This window comes from Solenopsis invicta, chromosome 2 (genome assembly GCF_016802725.1).
Source record: "Solenopsis invicta isolate M01_SB chromosome 2, UNIL_Sinv_3.0, whole genome shotgun sequence".
NCBI classification, from domain to species: Eukaryota; Metazoa; Arthropoda; class Insecta; order Hymenoptera; family Formicidae; genus Solenopsis; species Solenopsis invicta.
In genome coordinates this window covers 24,836,754-24,859,723 of record NC_052665.1, presented here as the reverse complement: position 1 = coordinate 24,859,723, position 22,970 = coordinate 24,836,754, and the positions used below count along the sequence as shown (strand labels likewise).

Genomic DNA, 22,970 nt, shown 5'->3' with positions numbered 1-22,970 from the left:
TGTTCTGTCCAAGATTTTTGAGCGAATCGTCTTTGATCATCTGTCTGAACATTTTTCCCTACTTAATCTCCCTGACCCTTTTTAAACAGGCTTCAGAAAAAACTACAGCACGCAAACTGCTCTCTTAAAACTGGTAGATGACATTCAACTAAGTACTGACAAACGAAAGGTTACTCTTTTTGTTGTCATGTTTGATCTTACCAAGGCCTTCGCCTCAGTCTTACATGCTCTCTTGTTGCACAAAATGTGCGATTTTTACATTTCGCCATCTGTATTAGTCTGGTTTAGCTCCTACTTATCGGGGAGATTCCAACGTGTGCGAAAGTAGGACGGGACATTCTCCTTCTGGTCGCGCATCCGGGCTGGGGTATCTCAGGGTTCTGTCTTTGCTCCTCTACTGTTTTTGATGTTTCTTAACGACCTTAGGCGCTCGCTTCGGCATTGCAACCAGCTGCTATATGCAGATGATCTACAAATCTACATTCAATTTCCCTCTCACGACCTCGAGAGGGCAACCGGAATGATCAAGGAGGATATCGCCGCGATTGAGCGGTGGGCAGTCTTGAACCACCTTTGGCTTAATGCAAAGAAAACCAAGGCTATGCTTCTCGACAGTGTTAGATACGTTAACGCCATCCCAACCGCGAATATTGTACTTTACTTACACAACACGCAAATTGAGTTTGCGGACTTTGTTTGCAACTTAGAGTTGAATATTATCAGCAGTCTCAACTGGGCCGACCAAGTCCGCTTTATCTCATGCAGTGTAAACGGGGTTCTCTAGCGCCTAAAGTATTACAAGAATAGTCTTTTGCGTCCTCTAAGAGTACGGATCATTACATCGCTCGCTTTCTCCCTCTTTGATTATTGCGCCGCTGTGTGAACTGATCTTACCGTACAACCAAAACTTAAACTCAAGTGCCTAATGAATGCGTGAGTTTGTTTTATTTTTGACGCGTGCGCGCGCGCACACACACACACACACACACACACACACTTTCCTGTTTTTTCTTTCATTCTCCTTTTTCCACTCATTCCCTTCCACACTCTTCCCCTTATACTCTCCATCTCACCCACTCTCTCTTATTACTCCTCCCATCTCTCCCTCCCCTTACTCTTTTCCATCCCTCCTTTCTCTCTGAATTTTTCTAGCTTCCTCAACTATTCCTCTCTTTCTCTCCATCCTCTTCTAACACTTTCTATACCATCTCCTCCCAGCTCCCTTCTTCCCCCCAACTTCCACATTCTTCTCATACGTGTTCCTATGACTCCTTCATTCTACACATCCTGCATTTCCTGTCTTTTTTACTTGCCCAATAGCTCCTCTCCCTCCTCTAATCTATATTTAGCTACCGTGTTCCACCTATTTTCTGCCCATTTTTTTCTTAAATATCCCGGTACTCCTCCTTTAATTTTTTGGTACTATTTATTCCCCTTCGATCCTTTAATTCTTTTCCACCTTACCTCTCTTTACCTTTCTCTATTCCTCTTCTTCTCTCTGCAAAAGTCACACACTTCGTCCCTCTTTTTCTTTCTCCATTTTCTTCACTTTTATTCCCCTATCTTTGAAAAAACCTTTTTTTGTCCTATTCCGACATTTCTTCTCCTCTTTGCGCTCTTTCTTTCATTTTCTCCAAACATCTTCTCGCATTCACGTCTTCTCCCCTCCGCAAATCTTTCTTCAAATCCCCAAGCCCTCCTTCCCGCTTTTGTTCTTAGTTTATTTTGTAACAGTTCCTCCTTTAATAAATATTCCGGCACTCTCTAACTTACCCCAGTATCTATTTCAAATATCTCTCCTGCATCTTCTCCACCATTTCCCTCTCTTTCTTTTCTTAGATCTCTGTTCCATACGTCATCACCGTCCAAACCAGTGCATCGAAAAGCCATATCCTGTTTTCTCAGTCCCCTCCAAACTTCCTTTTTTCTATCCCCCAAACTTGTCCTAGTACTGTCATTTCCCTTCTCTGCTCACTTTATTCCTTATCTGCTCATCCTGCTTACCATTACTTTGGAACATATACCCTACGTAGTTAAATTTCTTTACTTTTTCTATCACCTTTTCCTTCCATCTCCAACTCACCTTGCCCCCCCCCTCTTTCCAAATCTTATTATCTGTGATTTCCTCACGTTTATTATTAATCTCTTCTCCCTTATATATCTTTCAAATCTTGTTATTATTGCCCTTATCTCGTCCTCCTCCTCCGCTATCAGCACCATACTGTTTGCGTAGGCCAGCGTGTATATCTTTTTCCCTTTCAACTTTACCTTTCCCTACTTTTCCTTTCCTATATATTTGTCCGCGGTTAAAATGTTAAATAAGGAAGGGCTCAGTGGATCTCCCTGCTTTACCTCCTTACTTGTCTAAAATGTCTCACTCTATTCCTCACCAATTCTCACTCTACTTTTTGTCTTCCTCATCAAGTCCATGTATCTTACTATCACACCCTCTCTTATTCTCCTTTTCCTTAATGCTTTTTCTTATACATCTCTATTTACTGAATCAAAGACTGCCTTTAGTTCTACAAAAAAAAAACAACCAAGTTTCCCTTTTTTTTATTTAACTGTTTATTTACTAAGTACGTAGATGTCATCCATCGTTTCTATCTCCCTCCTAAATCCCGTCTGATTTTGCGGTATCTTTCTCTCCTCCTTTAACTCACCTTCCAGTTTCTTTCTTAGCACCATAGCATAAATTTTGTACAACGATGGCGTTAAAGTCACCGCTCTTATCCCCCTCCCCTCTTTTATTATCGGTACAATTATTCCTTCAGTCTATTCCTCTATCCATTTTTCTCTCTAAATCTTGTTACACAACTTTCATATATACTCCTTCACTTTCTCTCCTTTATACTTCCACACCATCCCGGTATCCTATCCCCCTCCCCCGTCTCTTTACCATCTTTTAGCTTTTCTAATGTTTTTTTAATCTCCTCCCGCGTATCTTCCCTTCTTTCCCCTCTAGTATTTCTCAGTGCTTTTCTCTCCAACTGCCTAATAACTTCTTAAAATATTTAATTTATTCTTTTTTTTTTATTTTTCCGTCTATTTCCTTTCTTTTCATCCTCTCTTTATTCACCACTTTTTATACCTGGCCTTTCGTCTTCGTTTTTCTTGCAAATTCTGTTCACCTCTCACTTTCCTCTTTTTTCCTTTCGCATAGTTTATTATATTCCTTTTTTACTTTTTTATATATCTCCTTCTCTCCTTTTCCTCCTTCACTTCCTCAGTTTTTTTCTTATTCCTCTCTTGCCTTCCCTGCATTCTGTATCCCACCATCCTCTTACTCTTCTGCCCCCCCCCCCTTTCATTTTCTTGATTCTTCTGTAGTATTCTTTGCACTTCTTTCTCTACCTTCCATCTTACCCTTTCTTCCTTCTTCTTTTCCTTTCAAAGCTCTCTCCATCTCTTCTCTAAATAACTTTTTTCCTGTCTCTATCCACTCCCATCTCCTTACTTTTTGACCTTCCTTTTTCACTCATTTTTCTTTCTTTTCAACCGAGATCACCACTGGGAAATGGTCCAAATCCACATTCTCCGCCACCTCTATCTTTATCACTCTATCCCATACTTCCCCATCTCTTATCACATAGTCTAGTACCGACTCCTCTCTTGGTCCTGCGTACGTCCACATCATCTCCCCGTCTCTTTTACCGCACCCATTATATACAGGGTGTCCCAGAAAGCTCGCATCCCATTTTAAGAGCGGATTCTTTGGAAAATTCTAAGAAAAAAATCCTAATACAAAAATGTCGAGGGTATAATGGTTTTCAAATTATTCGCGATTAAAATTTACGAATCACTGAGCTGACATTTTGCGCGCTCAGGCATGGTGACATGACAAAGATACCACAAGGGTACCTCTTGATATTGAGATTGTCATATAAATACGCAGTGACATTTATATTAAGAAATTATTACTATAGGAAACATATTTGTACATTACATATGCACAATTAATGTTTTCAACAAAATATCAGTTCAATAACAAGATGTTACGATAGCCGTTGGGTTTATGAATTTATTGTCAAAATAAATTCATTACTATGTTCATATGATAAGAACTTTTATGGTAACATATCGATAATATCAATAATTTATTTACATTTTTAACTATTAAAAATGTAAATCGGTAATTTAATTGATATAAACGCGATAATGTCAAATAGACATAATTTGATATGTCTGAATTCTACTTTATCAACATATTCAATCTTTTTCATCTCATCGCATAAATTATCGATATTATCAATATGTTACCATAAAAGTTCTTATCATATGAACATGGTAATAAATTTATTTTGACAGTTGACCCAACGGTAATCGTAACATCTTATTATTAAATTGATATTTTGTTGAAAACATTAATTGTGCATATGTAATGTACAAATATGTTTCCTATAGTAGTAATTTCTTAATATAAATGTCACTGCGTATTTATATGACAATTTCAATATCAAGAGGTACCCTTGTGGTATCTTTGTCATGTCACCATGCCTGAGTGCGCAAAATATCAGCTCAGTGATTCGTAAATTTTAATCGCGAATAATTTGAAAACCATTATACTCTCGACATTTTTGTATTAGGATTTTTTTCTTAGAATTTTTCAAAGAATCCGCTCTTAAAATGGGATGCGAGCTTTCTGGGACACCCTTTTTTTTTTTTTATCGGGGTGAAAATGCTCATTGCACCCCGGGTTGGCTAGACCACGGGAGTGTGGGACTCGGGACGCGGTACCCCGGCACAGACCGCTTGCGCGGCAGAAAGTTGGCGAGGCCCGGCCCGCCTACCCACTAAAAACCCACCGAGCTCATCTCGCCCCGTTGCGTGGAGGGACCGGGTTTGTAGAGACATACGCCAACGTCCCTCCACTGGGGATCGGAGCATGAAGCTCCCCGACGCGCCAGTTCGTCTGGTTGGGAGTCGGGCTTTGCTGGCCCAGCCGAGATACGTCGGCCGGTAGGGCCTAGCCCGACCCCGGGGATGCGGAGCGAGGCATCACGCTCCCCCGCGCCCATTTAGGGCCATGGGGCCGCTCCCGACATATCGCCGGTGCGAGCCCCACGCCCAGGGACGAGCGGTCGCCGCCGCCCGCCCCACCTCCTCCCGTCCACGGCGCTCAACGTGGCCGGGCCGGGCGTCAGGGGAGGGAATCTCATCCTCCGAGGAGGCGACGAACTTCCCAGAGTTCGATTCGCTCTCCTCGTAGTCACAACCAAGTTCACGGCATCTCTTAAAATGGAGATCCGCCATGTCGCACCACTGTTGATCCGTGGCCCGCCTAGGGTCAACACCGCGGCGCAGCAGCATACGCACATATCGCTCCCAACGCGCCTGACCTTCGCGAGACGCATCGGAGTCGTACTCACCATTTTCCACAGTCACACTGTGGTCGGCGGAGCCTGCGGGCACTCCGCTCGACCGCCCGTCGTTCGATGACGACAGGGGGGGACCCGGGACAATAGCCCCCCCGTGCCGGCCCTGGGGTGTCCGATCACCCCTGGGCGGTACCTTCTTTTTTCGTCTGCCCATGTATTGATCCATTAGAGGGGTCTTATTTAACGAGGGGAACCCCACCCTCGCCCCGGAGCCTACTCAGGCCGATGTCCGGGGACCAGGCGCCATGGGCAAACGGATCCACCAAGGCGGGGGAGACGGCCCGAGGAGGCCAGAGACGGGCGCAAGCACCCGCCCCGGACCACCCCGAACCGGCACCCTCACCCAGGCAGCACTCTGCCGACCAACTAAAGTAGTTGGCGTCCGAGACACGAAGCACCGCCCCGCTGTTACACGGAACGACACCCCGCGCCACGGACGCCACCCTTGGATTTTTTATAGAGGTTTACTCCTCGCAGCCCGGGCGGTGAGACCCAGGCCACCGGTCCGTCCCGCACGTAATTTCAGCACGTGACGGATTACGGTATGCCAGCTCGGGCGCCAGGGTTGCTGAGATCCCTGAATCTACGGCCTACGAGAGACCGCAGACCCCCTAGCGAGCTCGGGAACCGCAGGAACGCCAATTCCTGTATCTGGAGTCGTTGCAGAGCCTCGGGAGGCCCCGAAACGACTCCAAACCCCTACGGGGTTTCTGGGACACCCTGTATAAACCAACCTATCTTTTTTAATTTTTTTTACCAGCACTTTTTCTTTTTTTTTATCTTTTTATCCCTCGACCCTCTCCTTTTCTCTTTTCCTCTGTCATCTTTCTTTTCCCACCACCCGCCTATCCCCCCCCTTGCAACAAAGTCTCTACCCATTATTGTCCTTATTCCATCTCCCTTCTTCTCCACGTAGTCCCTAACTCTATCCCGTTTCTCTTTGAAGTCTCCATTTACATAAACCCCTATGATCCTCTACCTTTCTTCCTTCATTCTTATCCTTTCTGTTATTACTCTCTCTTTTTTTTGTTCATTTTTCTCTATCTCCTTTATCCTCTTCCTTACTCCGATCAACATTCCCCTCCCTCCCATTTTTTTTGTACGATGAGGAAAATGCTCATGATACACTAGGCTGGCTAGATCATGGTTGTGTTGGACTCGAGTTAGGATTAGTGCAAGTCCGGCCACATAGTTTAAGCGATCAGGGTCATCCCCAAACCCGCCTAGCAACTAAAAATCTTACTTCGCTATCTCGACCGGCGAAGAAAGACTCCGGCCGACAATACGTCGTTCTCTCAGTAGTCTTTTTTTAGGGTCGGAGCGTGAACTCCCCGATGCGCCAGTTTGTCAGGTTGAGAGTGGAAATGCGAAGTCTAGTGACGGAGTTTCCATTTCTACCCCGGGTGAGCATGCACCAACGCATCCTCCGCGCTTCTTCAGGCCCAGAGGCGAGCACCGAACTTAACCGTTCCGCGCCAATCTCCTGCCCAAGGTCCAGCATCACTGAGACCGCTCAGGCCTATCTCCTATCCCGAAGTGGTCAACCCGCCGGATGAGCGAAGACTCCGATTCATCAGACGGCCCATAGCCGAGGTTCTCGCCTCGTGAAGCATCCCTGAACGCAGGGGCAGCCAGGGACGCGGCCTTGGAGCAAGAGTTGATCCAATTTACCCCTCAGACCCGTCTCTGAGGATAGGCGACCCTGGCGGCAACGACCCTTCCGGGATCTCTCCTCCATCTTCGCCGGGGTACTGGAGTTGATCCCATTTTTTTTCACCCATTGCGAGAGAGAAAGAGAGAGGGACGGCTCCAGTAATATCTGTCTCTTGGGGAGACTCGCCGCACTCGCGAGGCTCCCCAAGCTCCCACACCTCTTTTTTGTTGGTGGACTCGCTCGGGGCTTTGATGCCCCGGACAAATCTAATAGACCTATTACTTTCGTGACAAAAGCCTCCCCCATGGGAGCCTCTATCACGGGAGGAGTCTTCTCTATATCGATATTGGCCTCCGATCCTGTTGGTATCCCATCATCCTCGGCCTGAGCGCCGAACGGGGTGGGATATGGCAGGGAACAAGTGCGTTTTTCTAGATCTCCTTCCTCCTCCTGCTACGGAGGAGGAAATCTCGCCAAACTAACAGCTGGAGGGATTCGCGCGGATTTTTTTAGCGTCAGGGCGGTGATTGTGGGCTTTACCTTTGCTGGCACAATTTGGCCTATTTGCACAAATTCGCTTGAGTGTGCCTTTTCTTATCACAATTAAAACAATACTTGGTCTTGTTCACTCCGGGACACTGTGTGGTGCTGTGTGTGGCCCTGGGCCAGGCGATAGTCGTCGCCATTCCGAGGTGACCGATTTGTCGAGTTTGGAAATGCAGATTTCCACTTTGCGTACAGGGCAAGTGATCCGCATGTCCGGGCCGCCCGCGATATTTTTAAGGCCAATTGTTCAGCGAGTGACCTATTATTTTCCCCGGGAATTTCTCATAACAGCTCTCCAGTTCGAACCCAGCGGACGTGAAGTCCAGAGCCGTCCTATGGGACGATGTCCCCAAGAACAATTCCTTTTTTCGGTTGCCGCATAGCCCCCGCGTAGGTGGCGTCCTTCCCTGTCACCGTGATTAAGACTGCGGCCAATTTGGGAATGCGTCTATTCACCTTCCTTGCCGCGATGGTTTGGTTTGCGGCGGTGCTTACTTTTTCCTATTCTTCTTTTTTTCGGCTTGGCCGCTGGGGGCGTTAAGAATCGCTACTCCCGAGGGTTTAGCTTTCTTATTACTTAATGGGGAAAACACTCCCCAACCGCTCTCCGAAGGGAGTTTTTGAGGAGCCTTTGGCGGCTCCCCCCACACCCTTTTCCTCTTCTTCTGTCCGACGACCTCCGCCCAGGTCTGTGCCTGAGACGGCACAGATCCAGGCAGAGTCGCCGGGCCACGAGAGAGAACGGGAGACTCCTCCCGCGGAGCTCTCACCTTTCGTCGTCTTCCCTTACCCTTCTTCTTGGCTCCAACGTCAGCGAGGGCAGCGGCCGGAACAGCCCCGTTTTCACTAGCGCCAGGTGCCTTTCCATCCCCTCGACGGAGCCTGTCTGCTGCTTGAGCATTCCCAGCACTCTCTCGTTGAAAGGAAAGGAAAGATGAAAAAAATACAGGTAATACCAAATACGAGCCGAATAATATTTTACTTTTGATATTGGTTATGTCACGACGGCATTTCGCTTACTGTTTATCAGTGATACAGTTGAAAAAAATAATATTGCAGCTTGCAATATTGATACCTGAATCACAATTTTTTTGTAATAAATAAATATTAATATGTTTAAATAAATATTATTATTATTTAAATTTTTTAATAGATTACTTTGCTTTTATGTCAAATACGGTCGTAAATTCTGTCGTTATCATGGACTATGAGTATTAAGAAAGGTGATCACTTCTCAGTTTGGAAAATTTTCCAAGGGACAGAATTGATTACCGTGGGCGTACACAAGTATACATACAGTCTTTTACTTTTATCTTATTCTAGTTATGTGCACATAATTAGAATAAAATAAGAAAAAGAATATGTAGGGGAGACCGGGGCAATTTGGAAGACTTTTTTTTTTGCGTCTCCTGAGTCTTATATTTGTTAAAAAAAAAAGTTGGACGGTTTGAAAGTTTCAACCTTTCCCTTTACAATGTTATTACAGATAAAACACGGAAATGTACTTGCTTTGAAGTACATATAAAAGTGTCGACTAATATCAAATATTTTGAATAGCCACAAGCCCGGAGTAATTCGAAGATAGTCCGAAAATATTCTGAAATTTATGTTTTAAGATAAAAATATTAAAAGCTATTGTTAAGACTTTGTTTTATTCAGAAAAGGATATATAGTATTATGAAGAAATGTTACATACAATAAAGAATACAAACGCACAATAAAAAATTTTATTGCTTTAGCGTTTTCGAAACAAGTCGAGGACGATTCGTATTTTGTGTAATCTGTTGAGTATTAAATTGTGTATTTGGTACATAGAATGCAAATATGAAAGAAAAAAATTGTCTGAACGACCATTTGATGGTTGGTGTTTCAAATAGTCCAGACATCAACTGTGCGCATTATTGCGTATGATCGACAAAAAAATAGACATCACACAACAAAAAGTAAACACGAAATGTTGCAAATACATTCAACTGGACACGATATATTTAAAGTTTTCAAAAAGAATCTTATTCATCTTACTTAAATTTTGAAAAAATGCTGACTATCAGAAATTACTTCGATTGTCGCAAAACACATTTTTCACTACGACTTCAATATGACGCCGTTATCAACAAAACTTTGTTAGCAGCATTACATTAGGACGTGTTTACAATATTTAAAGTAAGTTTTTAATATGTATCCATAAAAAGATATTTCCATTCTTTGAATTGCCCCATCTCCTGAATTGCCAGGTCTCGCTTATGTATATTTATGTATACATATTTATTCGTCTTTTAACTATCAATTGATGTTATTGATTAATCGATTATAATGTGCAACTTATTTATAATTACTTATTTTTATTTATTATTTTAAAAAATATACAATTTTTCAATATGTAAAATAAACAATGCAATATATTTTCCCGTCTCACTTAACACAGATTGCGGACTGTCAGATATGAAAATGTAAAATACCCGCTGTTATATTAAAAAATATGTTGCAAAACAAGCCCAAATAGCATGAAACACTGCAGCATATTGCAATAACATATTAAATTTAAAATTTTATTTTTTGAATGAGAACTCTTTTTGTTTTCTCAAATATAAGTCATTACCCCTCTTATTTTGGCTATTTTAAAATAGTTTTCTGATTGTCTGTGTGCAAAATTTTGTGGATCAAGTTTATAATCACAAGACTATGAGTTGAGTACCTTTCTTTTGTTGCATATGCTTTTTATTGAGATGTTGACTCATATACGCTGAAACGCAAAGCGTTACAAAAATGTAAAATATAAATAAGGTTGTTAATGCCATAATTTAGAAAGTTTAATGAATTTAGGCATACGTTTTATGATGTAATAATTACTGCAATGTTTCTTACTAATTATTAACTATTACTAATAATTATCTGGTTTATCTATATAATTTATTAAAACATTAAAATTATAACCAATACTTAAGAAAAATGCATATGAATAAATATAACTTATCTTGTCTTATAATTCCTTCTCTTCGTGAATAATTGCTAATAGTTATTTAAGTGATTAAAAATTCACGTGATTTACACTTTGTTTCTGATTTTTTTTTCGCATTTTTACCATTTTATTTAATAAAGATTGCCATATCGTGGAAAATCCATTAGTTAAAACTCCATTCACGTGATTCCTCCCACTTTCGTCACGTAGTCATTTTAGTTCACTATTTTTGGAGCACAGAGTCAGGCGGCACTATCCAGAAAGTATCCTTCACCTTTCAAATCGGAGTTTGTACTTTTTTTTAAAATAAAGTATAAAATAAGTAAGCGAGCGGGTGGATGTACGTGCGTGTGTGTTCATCTCCTATCAGAGAGAAACCTGAGAACGGACACGCGCAATTATCGACATATAGAATGGACTGCTGATGGCAGTGGTGGAGATAAAAAGACAAGTAAAGTAAGAATCAGACAATTGGAAAAATATTCTTTTTCTGTCTACTAAGCCTGATTGATGAAGCAACAACCACTGTTTCTTTCTTCTTAGACAATATTAGCACCCATTGTCGTTGCCAATTCACCAAGAATGTTACCGCCATCCCTCGGATGAAAAAAAATTGAACTAAAATGTTTCTATTTATGTCTCAGAGCATTTAAGATTTTACTGATATTTGTTTAAAGTTGATTGCCATGGTATTTGGTAAAGTCTCTAAAGATTTCCTGTGCATTCTATTGTTTCCCTTAGCTCGAGTTGTCAAAGACATCGAACGGAATCCCCGAACGGAAGAGATCATATATGTAGGTTGCACGATTTAAGAAAGAAAGGGAAAAGGCCACACAATTTGATATGCCGAGTGGCTAGAATATGGAATATACTAATTGAGGATGTGGGAAATTTTTTTTGAGGTAGTCGATAAGAACTGTAGTTTTTTCTCTATAAAGGAGGCAATAAAAAATTACATGATTAATATCCTTTCTCCCCTCCACGCAGTGACAGTACTGGCATTAAACTATATTTTTCCTATACAGACTGAAAGCCAAATTATAATAGTCGCTTCTAATCCGATTGACTATAACAATTTTAGTCGTGCTTGTCACGCCGATCAGTAAAGATCGTTATACTCTTTAAGTTTAGTGACCAGAGTTGAACATGTAACGGCTCTAACGACAAGCTTCCTGATGGTCAAATAATGTGCTTGAGTTTTTGTGGCGAGAAACAAATGGTCGAACCTCTGGACATGATTTGTTTTGCGTATGGAAAACAACGAAGCAGAGAAATTGTTAGACTGTGGACTATATACCGAATCTTAATCGAATTATACCGCCACTTGCGTTGAGAACACTGTCGTCGGGAAGGATTTGCAATGAAAACACTGCGATAATTATGTAAAAGTGCACACCGAAGAAGACGCCATAGAGTCAAAACGTTTGTCTTCAAAGATATAATAAATTATAATTTTTTGCTTTATACGAACACCTAAATTTCTTGCTCGTTTTTTTGGCCTTACTCATTTACTTGTTAAATTTTATAAGAGCTAACCAAATTAGTATTATAACAATTTTCTGTTGCTGGAGATTTTTATGGCAAAACCAAAGTCTTTTATTGTATTTTAAGTACAGTCGGCTGTATATTTTTTCTTTGGCTTTTGAAGCTTCCTTAGATACGCCCGAAATAATATATTTTTAGCTTTCACGGTTTTAAACAGATTTGAATACGGAGTCTTAAACTCGATCTTGTCTCCCCTGCGCGTCGCCTCTTTGGCAGCTTGATCAGCTTTTTTGTTGCCTTATATACCCTTGTGGGTTGGAATCCGCAAAAAGATTATTTATAGGTCGTCCTGCTAAACTTGGTAGGAGGCAAATCTTATTTTTAAAAGACGAAAGATGATTTGAGCAGTTGGCTAGATAGTTTTTGAGTGCTTGCAGTAAACTGAGAGAGTCAGTAAAAATAATTGTTATCTTCCAACTCCTTTTAATGGCGAATTGTATAGCTTGTAGGGCAACCCAAGTCTCCGCGGAGAAGATCGAAATGCCCGCAGGTAACTTGTATTTAATTCTGAAATGAAAGTCACGCATATGCCGAAACCGACGGAGTTCCCTTGATTCATGACTGAACCATTGGTGAGAACTTGTATAAAATCGTAACATCTATTGTTGACTAGTCTAATAAGAACGGTTGGATAGCTGAGAGCGACTTCCTGTCCGGGAGGCTGGCAAGCTGATCTTTGATTCGAGGTTCGCAAGACAGATAATCTTTGTTTATGTCCTGGCAGATTTTAGTCTGATCGACAACTCTGCAGTTGCCTTCAAGTTTCAGAAAAAAGCAAAAGAGGGGTGACTTAGTCGAGATCTCTGTGCGTTTAGGCGATTTTTCAAACATAGCGGTATTTATGAGATAACAGTGAACCTGGCCCTCAATGTGGGCTTGCAAGACTTAGCCAGCAAAATATTAACAAGTGTGGAATTTTTATAACAGTTTGCTATGCGCAGTGTCCTGTTTTGTAGGCATTGAAGCCTTGAGAAATACGTTTGGTTTCTCGCAAACTTGAAGACATGGGATCCATACACCACGACGCTTCTTAAGGAAATCTTCGGAAATGTCTGCCTCAGATTTACACGAGTTTTTAATATGTTGTAGTATAGATAAAAATAATTTGTGGAAAAATAAAATATTTTTTTATACGTGTTTATTTGCACTTTTAGAGGGTGAAATATTCTTTTGAAGAAAATTAGTTTTTTTCTTTTGAAGCATATATCGTCGAAACTATAAGAGATAGAAAAAAATGTTCTAAATAAAAGTTGAATGGTTTGAAGAGTACTGTTGTGCCCGGTAATGGTCCAGGCACGTCGGTAGGTATTTCGGGATTGTTTACAGCGCCTTAGGAGTTAGGACTCTTAGGACTAAGAGCCGTTTGGTGGACGAAAGTAAAACACCAGCTGTTCCAACGTTAATATAAATGTATATTTCTTCTAATGTTTCCGGTTACACTCGCTCAGTGTCGAGGCGTACCACTCGTACACTTTTTTCCCGGACGGCCTGGTATATATAGGTCGGTTCTTATTGATTGTATTACAAGCTCAACGTGTAAGTCACGCACGGCGAGTAACACATCGGACAGCTGTTTGTTAGACTCTTCTGTTGTTTTCCGATTTTGTCGCGATATTTATGCAGAAATCTGTTGTTCAGTTAATCGTGTTCCTGCAGCATGCAGCTCCAACGCTTAGCCGAAATCTGAATATCGGAAAGCGACACAACAATAGCTGGCGTAACGCGATGGTATTTCGGGCCAGAAGCGCGACAGACCATCAGCGTCTTTCAATTCTTTCGCGTATGCGGAATTTAAATCCACTGCGCGTATGCTTAGCAATAGGAATCTTAATTTCCTGTTGCTATGCGCGTTATTAACGTGGTTGTATTGGGTACAACAGTACTTAATAACAACGTTGAAAAAATTAAAAAAGAATTGTTTTTATACTTTTCTCTACCATTTACCTATTTTTTTATTTTTATTTTTTTTATTAGCAAAATATGTTTATTTTATTACGAATTTAATGGTATATGAAAAAATGTTGCGATATTTTCATTTTCCAAAAATAATTAACCCTTAAATACACCGATCCCGTAAAATACGTAAACACATTTTCGGGTTTGGGAGACTTTCAACTTTGAAAAATTATAACTTTAGTTTTAATCAACATTTTTCAACAAACTTTTTTCACATGAAAATTCAGAGTCTTAAAAATGTGACTGCATAATCGGCTTTGCCGAAAAATGATTTGTTGTTAAGTTGTAAAAGAACTATTAAGCAAAAATTATAAATTGATAAAAATCCATTTTTTGTTTAAAAAATCATATCTTTACAGCAAAAAACTTTCAAATATGACATTTTAAAACTAAAGAGTCATACTTTAAAAAAAAATTATGATATTGTCATTTCTTTTAAAAAGTATAATTATATAACAAAGAGAATATGAAGTATTTTTGGGTATCTAAAAATCTATCTTTTTTTAATCATATCTTTGTAACAGAAAACTTTTAAGAATTTTACAATACGGCGTTTTAAAGCTAAAAAATCATACTTTAAAAAAAAAATTATATCATTGCCATTTCTATTAAAAAATATTGTTACGACCGCAACGTGCACTCATTCACGTATCACTTACGGCGCACTCTCTTATTCACTACTACTTCAATAACACTTTTTTGGGTTCTAAAGAGAACAAGCTTTATTTAATGCAGAGAGACGCAAATTCGCGTCCGTACATCAAGCTTGATTCACGTCAACAACATCAAGATATCTTATCGTCAACGAACGACAATCATTTTACAAGTATCGATACACGGGCATAACACTAATCGTCGCTTCCATAGGGCGGGCACGCAACACTACTCTCCTTCTTCAAGGTTGTCATCCCGACAACCAACTCAAAGGGGCCGAAAGATTTCTGACAACTTGTTATACGCACATATTCTTCATCTTGAGTTTCTCGCGCTTCTTTCTTCATTCTTCGAACAAGGGGGGCTCTTGAGGACCCAACGCTTTTAAGGCTCCCTATGTCCCCGCCTCGGCATTTACTCTTGGGCCCACGGGAAAACCTTGATTCAAAAACCGGGGCGAGGCGGTCTTCTTAAAACAAAGTATTACGATAATCTTTCACAAGAAGAACATCGCTTTGCACGAATCTCAGAACTGAAATTAAAACAAAATCCAACGAGTATCTCACTTAAAATAAAATAACCCTGTAAGAGAAAAAGTTTTTAGTTACGATTTTACAATAAAATTCTCGCGTAAAAGACACAAGTCCGACGACTTTCTACTCTATCTACGGTTCCTGCTACAAGTTACTGAGCGTTGTCCTCTGCAATCCAGAAGAAAAAGGATCGAAACGCACTCTCAGTTCTTAACAAAAGAACAATTTATCTCTTAATGTGAGGATTTCTAGGGAAGCTCGACGACCTCTACCCCAGGCCATTGCCACGAGTTACCAAGCGCCGCCAGTGTCACTCTCAGACCAGCATCTTTCTGAAAGAAAAAGAAATCTTAAACTCCATCCCCAGTCTTTGCCACGGGTAACCGAGCATTGTCCTTCACGATTCAGACCAAAATGACAACCTTCTGTTCTACCCTAAGCTCCTGCCACAGGTTACCGAGCGTCGTCCGCGTCTGCAGTCATCATTCGCTCGACGATCTTCTACTTTACCCTGGGCTCTTGCCACAGGTTACCGAGCGTCGTCCACGTCTACAATCTCAATTCACTCGACGCCCTTCTGCTTTACCTTGGGCCCCTGCCACAGGTTACCGAGCGTCGTCTCAAGCAATATCAAGCAAAAGTGACGATTTTCTGCTCTCACCCGGGTTTCTGCTTCGGGAAACTGAACACTGTTTATTGCGAATTTATTCCCTTGTGCCAATCCAAGAAATTCTAAAAATAATCGAAACTCATACTCAATTTCCGAAGAAAGAACGATTCTCCGAACCCGTCCTCCAAGGCGTGGATTTTCAGTGAAGCATGACGACTTCCTGCTCTACTCCGGGCTCCTGCCACGGGTTACCGAGCGTCGTTCGTGTCATTCCCAATCTAATGTCCTCCAGGAAGAAAAAGGAACGAGGGAACGTCTTCCTCCCCCCTGAGACAAAATTTCAATTTCGAAAAGAAGAAATCCTAAATCTAAAACCATAACACTCTCTCTCTCCCTCTCTCTCTACTCAAGAAAATTTTAAGAGGAAACAATACGCCATGTGTCAATTAAAACGATAAAAATTAATAGATATAGATATAAACGTAAAATGCGTTTGACAAGAATATCCTCTCCTTCAACCAAAGACATGCCAAAACAACGCGAACGCAACGCGTCTCTAACATTCAAAGCAGAACCTCCCGCACAAAAATAAACATTTTTGGAAGGATTTAGCTGTGTCTTCCGAAGACGCTCCTCCTTCATTGTGCAAAGCTCCTCCAACGCTGCACGCGGCAACTCCGCGGTGCCTGTCGTTTCAGTATTTTCCGTAGTCCGCTTGACGACATCTCCCGTGCGTTCGGTCGCTCGACAGCTTCTTCCGTATGCTCGACGGCTTCACCCGAAGACCGCGTGCATGGACGCTCATCGTCTGAAAGGGATCGTTCAGTCATCACTGAGGAGCGCGTGCACATACCCCTCCGTAGGCTCCATGGAATACGTGTAAAAGCTATGGCTCGAAGCTCGTTTCCACGCTGACGAAAAGATAGCTTGTTTCGCTCGTTTTATTCTGGACAAGCCCCCAAAATGTTACGACCGCGACGCGCACTCACTCACGTATCACTCACGGCGCACTCTCTTATTCATTACTACTTCAATAACACTCTCTTTTGGGTTCTAAAGAGAACAAGCTTTATTTAATACAGAGAGACACAAACTTGTGTCCGTACATCAAGCTTGATCTCACGTCAACAACAACATCAAGACATCCCGTCGTCAATGAACGACAGTCATTTTACAAGTATCGATACACGGGCGTAACATTAATCGTTGCTTCCATAGGGCGGGCACGCAACAATATACTTAGGTAACAAGACGAATATGAAGTATTTTTGTTTAACTCAAGGTGTCTAAAGTTGAAAAGTGATGTGTTTGATAATATATTTTGGACCCTACACAAAAGTCCTCTTTTCCAGGACACTATAGTATTTTAACTTTAGACAGAATAACATACGCGTACGGATCTATTTGAAACTGTTTTGTCCAGTTTTTTTCACATAAGATTATTCACAAAAAAGTTTTATTTATACACTATACGGGTCCTATTGATCCTAACAAAACTTTGCTACCGTGCCGTCTGAATTCTAGTTGATCAACCATATCAATCGAAAGAGGAGATTTCAAACTTTTTTTACATCTTGGTCCAAACCTCCTATCTCATTCCGTCTTCACACAGCAAGCGTTCGAAACTTCATATAGGGTCTCTTAGACCCACTTATCTGTTTAAGGGTTAAAAACCATTCCATAACGCATGGTACGCGCACTCGCCCATGCACATTGAAGGTGTCCCCCTTCGATTTTGACGAGTGTTTAATATTTTGTAGTGTAACGTTGCCGTTTTTCTCTCGCGCGGACTAGCTCGTCGGAGCGGTGCGATCGAAAGGGCTCGCACGGGAAGAGAGGAAAGAGTCGGGCGTGTGTAAATGATGAGTCGGCGGTATATGTGTGATATAATCTACGTGTGCTTTTTATTCACTAAGTTCGGACGAGTACAGACGTTTTGCGCGCGGGCGGACAAAGTACATGAATTCGGCGCGCGGACGGACAGATCTTTGTGAACGCGACTATCTACAGTTCGGTTATATACAGATGATTCGCGAGGTGTCGCCAGGCGACGGAACGCGAGCGAAGCTTGGATGCGGGCGCGGCCTTCCCGCGGTATAGTGATACGCGCAGGGCGGAGCTTCGCGACGCGATGTGGCGATGCGCGAATCGGTAGGGCGGCCGTGGCCGCGTGCGTGCCGATGACGATGGCGGCTAGGATGTCACGAAACACGCCGAGTACCTCGGCCGAAACCCCGTGTCGGCGATTCCGCTTGCTTGCGTTTCGTGGAGGAGCGGAGGTAACCGCGGCTCGGGAGCCGGTCGGGAGTCCTCCTCTCGCCAAGGACCTTGACGAGAGTTAGATGCTCGGGCTCGCGAGGATGCGGAGGATGAGGAACGGTGCGGGAATTTGCGGAGTACCTCCGCCGTGGCCAAGAAATCTTCGACCACTTTTTATTCCCAGGATTGTCAGGCGCAGCGGATCAGCGGGTGATGCTGGCTGACGGGAAACAGGTGACTCTCTCGGAGTACGCGGCCCTATATATACCCGGCGACTCCGTTTGCCTCCGACATTTTCGACGCTTGACGGCGGGGTCGCCGGAGTGGGACGAACGCGCGCTCCTTCGTGTGCGCGTGCGCGCCGACTTGACGCACGCGATGGCTCGACACGGTCTTGTTGTGCGTTCTCATTATCTTTTATATTTGGGTGCCCGAGGCACCCCCGGTTATAGCCCGGCGGCTTTCTTTCTCCGGCTGGCGGTGGCCGGAGACGATGCATGACATTGTTCAGGGGTGTGCATCGTTACAGTAGTACAGACTTTAAATAAAGAACTTGTATTTTTTTATACGTGCTTCTTCTCACTTTTAGGGAGTGAAACACCCCCTTGAAGAAAATCAGGTTTTTTTTGCGTGTATCGTCAAAACTATTAAGAGATAGAGAAAAATGTTCTTAATGAAAGTTGATTAGCTTGAAGAGTATTTTATAACAGTGATAAATTTTTTGTTTTAATTTTGTTATAACTTAGCCATAACACGGTGCATAGCAACAAGAATCAGTTACCATGCCCCGGAAGCAAAATCACTTAGCAAGCACTTTCGCAATACGAGGCAAAGTCGAAATCCCGAAAACTTAACGGGCAACGACTAAAAATGTGCTGCAAACGCGCTGATCAAGTGGAAGTAATTGCGCCAAGCAGCGGCTTAGTGCAATCACTTTAGTATAAAGAGACCGCTGACAATCGAGCAGCGGAATAGCTGTTACGTATCTACACGTTACGCATCAATCCGTAAGCAATACACAAGAAGCAGTCAACAACCTCAAGAACCACACTTACGAAAGACCAACACCTACAACCATACACTCGCCCGTTCGAGACCTAAACGTTGTAACATGAGCTTACGCTTGTGAGTGATAACGGACAGTACTAAAATAAACGCCTTTGTTCCAAACGGACTCTTCCTTCCGTAAGTCTTCTCACCAGCCCTTATCCCCCTTCCTGGCGTCAATCGGACTTAGGTCCGATATCGTTCGTTTAAGGCACAACAATGTTTTTTTATACTTTCTCCCATCACTTACCTATTTTTTTCACAACTTATTTTTTTATAAACAAAATAAAGCTTATTTTATTATGAATTTAATGACATACCCTTTTGAAAAAAATTGGATTTTTTCTTTCGAAGCGTATATCGTCGAAACTATAAGAGATAGAAAAAGATGTTCTGAATAAAAGTTGAATGGTTTGAAGAGTACTTTATAACAATGTTAAAAACATTTAAAAAAATTTTTCATACTTTTTTTCACTACTTACCCATTTTTTTTTCAAAACTTTTATTTCTTTTTATTAGCAAAATAAAGCTTATTTTATTACGAATTCAATGCTATATTACAAAGTTATGTTGCAACACTTCCATTTTCCAAAAATAATTAAAAACCACCCCATAACGCATGATACGCGCACCCGTCTGTGTATTATGAAACTGTTTCTTTTCAATTTTGACGTTTTTAATACGTTGTAGTACAGATTAAAATAAGGGACACGTATTTTTTTATACGTGCCTAATCTCACTTTTAGGGGGTAAAACCCTTTTGAAGAAAATTGTTGTTTTTTTAATCGTGTATCATTGAAACTGTAAGAGATAAAGAAAAATGTTCTGAATGGTTTGAAGAGTACTTTATAACAATAGCAAAAAAATTGTTTTCTAATTTTTTTTTACACTTTCTTTCATCACTTACCTATTTTTTTCACAATTTTTTTTTATTAGCAAAATGAAGCTTATCATATTACAAATTCAATGATATATGATAAAATTAGGTTGCGACATTTCCATTTTCCGAAAAAAATACGAGTCCCTTATTTTGATCTATACTATAACATATTAAACGCTTGTCAAAATTGAAGGGAAACACTTTCATATTGTACGGATTGATGTGCGTATCATTCGTTATGCAGTAGTTTTTAATTATTTTTTAAAAATGGTAATGTTGCAACTAATTTTATCATATACCATTAAATTTGTAATATAATAAGCTTTATTTTGTTAATAAAAAAAAATAAAAATTGTGAAAAAATAGGTAAGTAGTAGGGGAGGGTGTAAAAAAATTTTTTAAACAGTTTTTTCGACATTGTTATAAAGTATTTTTCAAACCATTCAACTTTTATTCAGAACATTTTTTTCTATTTTTTATAGTTTCGACGATTTACGCTTTGAAAGAAAAAACCGATTTTCTTCAAAGGGATGTTTCACCCCCTAAAAGTGCAAACCGACACGTACAAAAAAATGTCCCTTATTTTGATTTATACTACAACAGATTAAAAGTTTGTGTAAATCTAAAGCGGATAATACTGAAGATTTCCTTGTTAATAGAGAGTCATAGAGTGTTATGAGAAGTTGCGGATGTGATTTCCACTAAGTATCAAAGAGAGAAGCAATAACATTTACGATTTTCTTTCTCTTTTGATAAAATGACTGCATGCTCTTTACCGAATAAAGATCTATCGAGAATGACGCCGAGAAATCTCACCTTATTAATAATTGGGACCGCATCTCCATTAACATAAATCGAAGGAAGAATTGTTGCTTTCCTACGGTTTTTAAAAATTCTTATTTGAGACTTTGTACGGGCTACGTTTAAGTCTTTGATAACAAGATACTTTTGGACGTTGCACAAAGCGATTTGAATTTTGTCATGAATCGTGAGTGCGTTCCTGGATGAGACTATTAGTGTGATAACATCTACATATTGAACGATATAAGCATCTTTATCCAGTCAAGCCAATGTTACTCGGATATATATCAAAGAGTGACGGACTTAATGAAAAGCCCTGGAGCGTGCTTTTGTAGGCGATAAGTGGACCAATCAATTTGCCCTGCTAACTTCGTTTTCGAAAGACGGAAGAAATCCCAAGTTAGCAATGAATTTACGATTGTGCGCGAGAACACCAACCGAGCAAATATCACGAAGCAACACGTTAGGGTCTAAGCATTATCGAACGCCCTCTCCATATCTATGAAAGCAGCAACCACTACCCTGCCCCCAAGGAAGCCGTCGTGAGCGTAGCTAAACAACGAAACTAGAACGTCAATACAAAATTTGTGTGGCTTAACATCTGAAGGGAGGTAATATATGATATTTTTCTACAAACCAGCGGATCCTAAAACACTTTCTAGAACTTTAAAAATGGCGGACATGAGCGAGATAGGGCGAACAACGCTATTATGAGTTTCATAACGATGCGCTCTTACATCGCTCTCCCTTAGGGCCACCATCCGCCGCGGCCGAGCACCCGCTAGACAGTCTAAGCGCTTAAGCGCCAACAAATTTTTCCACGTTACTGTTTAAACGAATGAAACCACGCAACGAACTCCGCGCGCCTGCGCAGTAACGTGAAATTTCTTGGCGTTGACTCGATCTGAATGCGTGATTGTCAACAACACAAAGATAATTAGGGGCCTAATTGTGCCCTGGTCCCCTTTCGATTGCGTAAGCATAATGTCAGAAACAATGAATGCAATGAAGCTTTTAGTAAATTCAAAAACACTGATCTGGTTTTGATTGTTGATTTTATTTTTAATGTAGTCACACTCTTGTGCGTTAGCGAGAGCGGAGACATTGTTTAAGAAGCTAATTGAACACCTGTTGAGAGATATGAGCGCCTTGTTGTGTGCCAGTCATCGATTTGCGCTTTTCGGCGATAACAGTATGTTTTTGCTGTCTCTATAGTGACCTGATTCACACAAGCCATGTCTTGCGCTCGGCAATTCACCAGGCGTATCCCTGGATGAGGAGCTCTGTTTGGGTGTATTCCACGAATCCAAGGTCTGAGCGAAGAATTTACTGCTAGACGGTGAGTTAGACTCTTCATGAGAGTTCAGAACATTGTGTAAATTGTGACTGTATAATTTGCTCAAATTACTATAAGGCGAGGAACCATAATCGGAATGCGATAAAAGAAGAAAATCCTTGTAATTGTGATCAATACGAGAAGAAGTCTTAGAGAGCGTTGAGATGTTGGCCTTGAGTATTTCACGAGGCTGAATGACCGATATGTATAATGACCTCGGTAACAGCTAGAACCGTGACTTCTTTTTTGGAATTCCACCTTTAACACTTATGCGAAGAATATAAGGGGAGACATTGAATTTGATGTAAAATATGGAGATAGAGCTAAGGAGAAACTTCCCTTCAAAAACAATTCGGATAGTATTAGAAGGGGTTGTTTTCGGTTTACAGTGATACAGTGTTTCAAATGCACAATCTTAGCGAGTTTGCTACTGGCGCAAATGTTTTCTTTAAGGAAGAGCTCGCTGTAAATCACAGGAATGCCCCTGACGACCGATGTAATAAGGTATGACAGTATGAATGTCCTATACTTAGAGTATTTTAAAATGGTTGAAGCGATTAAATCGTTAGCCATCCGAGCAGATTTGAGGACGACCAGCGTCTTGCCCCTGTCTGTACTTTTAATTTCGATTGTGATTGTTCTGTCGATTGAGAGAGAGTGGACTACCTTTTGAAATTGATGATTTGTGTCCGCGTATATGCTGTGACGATGCTTTTACGCACCTGACACAAGTCTTTGTTGCTCGCTTACGGCTTAGCTTGATTACGCAAGTTATCTTTTTCTAGCGATGATTTGCGCGACGAAATTGGACG

The 22,970-nt window shown here is 41.3% G+C and overlaps 1 protein-coding gene and 1 long non-coding RNA gene across 7 annotated transcripts in view; one reads left to right on the top strand and one right to left on the bottom strand.

Moving 5' to 3' along the window:
- Nucleotides 1-22,970, top strand: part of LOC105199499 (golgin subfamily A member 1) — a 363,242-nt gene that overhangs the window by 110,097 nt on the left and 230,175 nt on the right. The gene's annotated exons all lie outside the window — the stretch shown is intronic.
- On the bottom strand, nucleotides 954-21,758 carry LOC120356889. Its single transcript, XR_005574123.1, has 3 exons — nucleotides 21,747-21,758; nucleotides 21,338-21,339; nucleotides 954-2,452 (listed from the first exon to the last, which is right to left on the bottom strand). It is a non-coding gene; the product is annotated as an uncharacterized LOC120356889 (long non-coding RNA).